This window comes from Callospermophilus lateralis, unplaced genomic scaffold, assembly GCF_048772815.1.
Source record: "Callospermophilus lateralis isolate mCalLat2 unplaced genomic scaffold, mCalLat2.hap1 Scaffold_82, whole genome shotgun sequence".
NCBI lineage: Eukaryota > Metazoa > Chordata > Mammalia > Rodentia > Sciuridae > Callospermophilus > Callospermophilus lateralis.
The window spans coordinates 2,404,862-2,410,861 of record NW_027516260.1 but is presented as its reverse complement, the minus strand read 5'-3'; the positions used below and the strand labels follow the sequence as shown (position 1 = coordinate 2,410,861).

At 32.5% G+C, this 6,000-nt stretch overlaps 1 pseudogene; it reads right to left on the bottom strand.

Moving 5' to 3' along the window:
• Nucleotides 1–602: 602 nt before the first annotated feature.
• LOC143388526 (kynureninase-like) overlaps nt 603–6,000 on the bottom strand; it is a 75,949-nt pseudogene continuing 70,551 nt past the window's right edge.

Sequence of the window (6,000 nt, the reverse complement as noted above, 5' to 3'; positions counted from 1 at the left end):
CCAATACTGACATAAGAATTCCATAAGAATTATGCAGTTGTCACATTATAAATTAAAAAGAAAACATTTCAATAACCATGAAATGTGATAGCTAATTAAGACTGTGTTCCTAATGGTTGATACACATAGTCTTTGATTCCCCAAATTCCAAGAAAGTGGACAACCATGTGAATTTCACAAGGACACAGATATTTTGAAAAATGACATATTTTTTAATATAAAGCATGTGATTTATTGCCATCTACATGAAATCAATTTTGATCTATTCCTTCCATGGGGGTTGAAGGGAAAAGGAGGGGGCAGGGGATCAGCTAAGATGGTGGAATGTGATAGACATCCTTATCCAAAGTATATGTATGAAGACATGAATTGGGTGTCATAATACATTATATACAAACAGAGATATGAAAAATTGTACCATATGTGTGTAATAAGAATTGTAATGCATTCTTCTGTCATTTATTTTTTTAAAGAATCAATAAAAGAAATCAATTTTGAAATATTTTTAATAATTAAAATTTATTTTTAAAAATTAAAAATTGAATAGTAGTAAAATAAGGCATCTTTCAGTAAATTTGTGTAAGTTAATAATAAGAACATTGCTACTTTTTTGTTTCTACAAAATCAAGTACAGAAGACAGCAAATTGATAAATTTATAAATATCATGAAAAAGAATTGTAGAGAGGAACTGGAGCCACTCGAATCCCATTTGGTTCTCGCTTGTCACACTGGAGGAAAAATAAAATAATATAAAGTCACAAAAATTTTAGCACATACGGAAAATGTCCATTCAAGATAAACTTCCATAAAGCATTCATGCTGGCTTCCTTGAAACTTAATGCATAAGCAATTTTTCACTTTCAGTAAAACATGGTGTTTCTGTAATTTGAAACTTTCTTCTTTTTTTATTGGTTATTCAAAACATTACAAAGATTGCAGAATCACTTTCTTCTTCATAATGAAAATAATAATGGATTGGGCCTGAGGTCCAATCAATAATTATCTTCTCTCACCATCCAATAGATCATATATTCATTTTTTCTGTGGGGAAATCCTGGACAGAGTAGAATCCTTGGACAAATTTAAATGAATGATATTCTTACTGGGAGTGTTAGCAAATTTTCCTTAAATTTAATTATCTAATCCCTGATGTTACAGATAAGAAGTTGGCTATATGCAGGAACACTGTAGAACTAGAAAATTTGGCCTGACCCTGAAGATCACTATAGCCTACTTCAAGAAACAACATTGTAAGTCAAGGAGATAATATATAGTCTATGCACACTGTCCTATTCAATTCCCATCATTTGTTGTATTTATCTTCAGAAGAATAAAGTCCACATAGGCCCAGGGGTTAAAAAACTATATATTCCTTGCAATGTTACTACTCTTGAGAATTGTCTCCAAATCTTTTTGACAAGAGTAAAAATAACTGAGTTTATTAGGCTTCTAAGTAAGACCAATTTATTTCTTATCCTTCACTAACTACTTTTGTTTCATAGATTAAATAAAGGTATACTGGAGTTTTCTTGAGTTAAACCTAGTGAATTAATAAAAAACATATACTAATGCATCATAATGAAATAATTTCTTTTTGCACTATAATTTAAAAATGAGTAAATTATATAACAACATTTCTCACAACAAAAAGTTGTGAAATCTTCTCTTTTATCAGAAATGACAGATACATCTCTGTGCCCTACAATTAGCAGTGCGCTGAAAGCTTATTTGGCACAAAATTTATCCTAATGGATTGATGTGAAATGACATGCAAGTATGAATAAACCAACAAATCCAAAATTTACCCCCAATTGCAACACAAATAACCTGGTAGCAATGGGAAAAATATACTTACAACAACTCCTCTTTTTTCTAGTTCTTCAAAAACATTTTTCTTGGGAATAGAAAATGTTAGTGTCAATTGGCAGCCCCGATCCTCTATATTGGATGGAGTAATTATATTCACAATTGGTTTCTTGGTTCCTCCTATATCTTTGTTAAAGTAAAGCTTGATCATGTATTCCAGATAACCAGTTAGCAAAATGGATTTTTTCCTCAGTGCTTTTATGATCGCTTGCCTAAAGATCTGCCAAATGACAAACAATCAGGTTAGCAGTATTTTAGTGATCTTCAAAGAAGCCAAAATTAAGTGTAAATCATGCATAAAAAGGAGATGCTGACTTTTGCCCTATCCAACAAACACTCAGTTTTAGCTAATCTTTTTTTTTTTTTTTTTTTTTTTTTTGTAAAAACATGTCCTTTTCTAAGTATTTTACCATTAAATATAAAGGCAAATTTTCATGAGAGGAAAACTGCAAATATCATTAAAATACTTGTGAAAGAAGAAAAATTGAGTAAATAGCATATGACTTCAGAGTTATTTTATATTAATTTAATCACCAAGTAAAGCATAACTTAATGCATTCAAATATTTTGAAATTTAAACTTTTCTCTCAAAACCAGTTAATAAAATCATAATCAAAAAGACTTTTTCTAGGGCTGGGACTGTGGCTCATTGGTGGAGTGCTTACCTAGCATGCATGAGGCACTGGGTTTGATCCTCAGCACCACATAAAAACAAAATAGTAAAATAAACATATTGTTCCCACCTATTAAAAAAAGACCTTTTTGATTCTTATATATGGTTTGGTTAGAAAAAAGTGCAATATGAGATAAATATATGTGCTTATGTGAAGGCAGTGTTACCAATATTATCTGTCATTTTTAACTGATTTATTAGAAAACAAATAGTTAAATAAGGAAGCTACATTTTCTTGGACCGAGAAGCAAACAATGTCACATAATACACTTATTATTACTGAAGCATTAGGATAGTTTGTTTGTTTCTTTATTTCTTTTATTTTATAAATTTTTTCTTTGATAAACTCAAGAAGCACTGTTGTAAAAAAAGTACCATTTGCTGCCGGAGATGTCATACATTAAGATGAGTGACAAGGACCCACAATACCAAATGTTGGAACATTAGGGTAAGAATAGACATGATTTTTTGGCTTATCTCTGAAGGTTAAATAAAGTTTAAAAATATATCCTATGCACAAGAATTGAATTCAAACAGTATGATGTGCTGGCATGACACTTAATGTCCCTTTTCTGCACTATGAGCAAAACTATTAAGGATATAGATAGGGTCATGTGGTGATATTTAGAGTTCCTCAAGTATTCAAATACAGTTTTTTTGTATTTATATGTGACATGTGTGGATTGGCATTCTAATAGGGCTCAGTTGAAGGTATAGATTTTCAGGAACTACACTGTTGGAGCTTTTGAATTTGGCTGAAGGAGAAGATGAGAATTGTATTAAAAGGTAACGGTTTCTTAAAAAAGTGGGGTTGGGGCAGAAAAGACAAAATGATACCATGACTCTCAAACCACACCTCAGGGACCATGTTTATAGGCCTGCAAAGGTAATCAGCTACCATTGGAGACTGATACTTTTATTTTCAGAAGGACAATTAAGATCTGGATGCAAGCAAACTGCTTCAAGACTTAGGTGACCCAGATTGCATGGAATTTGATAGGTGGTATTTCATTATTTCCTTATGTAAAGCAAAATGTAGGTAGACTTCAAACAATCAAAACTCAAGGGAACTCAATAACTTTTGGATTAACATAGTTCCAGAGGACAGGAGCAGAGCTTCACAAGGCAGGGCCCACAATAAGTCTTGCTGGATAAGTTTGGAATAAAAAAATATGAGATAGATAAAAAAAGACTCTTAGGAGATCAACAATATGCTAAGATGTTTTAATTAATAAATAATTCTAGAAACATTTTTGGTTCTACTACAGGCGCCATAAAACACAGATGGGTGTAATGAGTGAAGTGCAGTTGTCCCTTGGAATCTACAGGGGATTGCTTCCAGGATCACCCTGCATAACAAAATTCACAATACTCAAGTCTGTTGAATAAAAATGGTGTAGTATGTGCATATCACCTATGAACTTCCTCCCATATAATTTAAATGATTTCCAGATTACCTTCAGTACTCAGTATAATGTAACTGCTTTGTAACTAGTTGCAATACTGCATTATTTGGGGACTAATGACAAGAAAACAGGAGTCTGTACTTATGCAAAAATTTTTTCATGACTATTTTCAGCTCAAGTGTGAACTCCATAGATGTAGAGTCTGTGGATATGGAGGGTTGCCTGTATACTTACAATGATAATTAATTTGTATTAAAAGGTTTGTAAAATTTAGGTACTATTTTTTCTGGGAGCCATCAGCCAAGTAGGTATGATAATTTCCTTGCCAGCATACTCCCATGCTGTCTAGTGGAAGGACTCCTGAAAGGTGACCTTTCTCAAGGACCAGGGCGGATCCCTGTTTAGGGTGTTCCCGGTTTAGCATAATATGAGATTAGGGTGTTCCCCATTTAGAATAGGGCGTATCCTGCTGCCTGAGTTCCTCTTGAGTTCTTAGGGTCAGAGAGTATATTTTGGGAGACAGAAGCCCAGTGGAGGTGGATTTGGGCAGAGAACGTGGATTTCCCCAGAGCGTGTTTGTAGAAGGCTGGTGTGAGATCGGGAATAAAGAATTGCTGTTTGAATCTACAAGCTGTGTGGTGGCTCGTGATTTGTGCCCAGCCAGACTGCGGCACTATTTACTTACATTTATAAAATTTTAAAGTGAGTTAGGAGATTTTGCTCTTCTAGATTACTCTTGGTAATTAGAAATCACTTTTTAAATGGCAAATAGTCTTGATTTTAACATACTGTAGAATGTATGAATGTAGAATGTTAAAATGTTAGAGTTGCTACTCTTTAATAAGAATATAACCTTTAATTTAATATTTTCCACATTACAACCACAACAAGGTCAAATTGTATTTTGAAGCACTTTTAAATTTTTTTCACATAATATAAAAGTCTATTCTGTGTCCTCACATAAAAATACTATAGAGGCTAATAGAAGTTAACAGGGAAATAAAACAAATAATCTCTTTTCTTGTTGTTTCTTGTTATTTTATGTTTTCAGTATTCAAAGAATTTTTTTAGAAAAAATTAATGTAGGGCTGGGGATGTGGCTCAAGTGGTAGCGCGCTCGCCTGGCATGCGTGTGGCCCAGGTTCGATCCTCAGCACCACATACAAAGATGTTGTATCCGCCGATAACTAAAAAATAAATATTAAAAATTCTCTCTCTCTCTCCTCTCTCACTCTCTCTTTAAAAAAAAAGAAAAAATTAATGTAGCTTAAAAATGTTCAGCTTATGAGAATTCTTTGCAGAGTTTTAACTACTTGGGCTATTTTGTTCTTACTGAGTAAAATAAATAGAAATCTGGAAAAGATAGATAAGATTGACTAAAAATTGTACACATAGTATGATGTTTTTAGTTGTGATACTTTTCTCTTACATTCTTAAAATCAGGTCCCTAATGCAGTGTGAAGAAACACGGTGAGTTTCTTTCTTTCTTTCTTTCTTTTTTGTGTGTGTGGGGGGGATTCTGATCTTCTGTGCATATTAATTGTTTTAATTTTGTATTTTAAAACAATTTCCTTTATTATAAGTTTATATATTAACAGATCTAAAATTGTCTGTTGCTATATATAAATATGAAACTTCAAAATATAATATATGTAAATTTCAAGTAAGTAATTGGAAGAGTGAGAGAACTTCTGAAGTAATCAACTCTAAACATCCTCAGAAAAATGAGGCAAATGAATTCAAGAGCACTAGTTTCGTGTTTAAGGTCACATTTAGTGACCACTTATTCAATAGAGTACTCACTTGGGTTTTAGCTTCAAGTTACTTCCTTTCATCCATAATATTTTAAATACTGTATAAGTCATTTAAAAGCATGGATATAAAGGGAAAGACAGTTTGAAACTGACAATAAGGTATGTTTAATGGAATTAGTCATCATGCGCACACGTGATTGCACTCATTATTAGTCTCTTACAAATTCATTGCTTTGAAAATCAGAGGTCATGTCTATGTAATATTGATTCTTGAGTACAGAATCTTTCTGTACAGTTGAA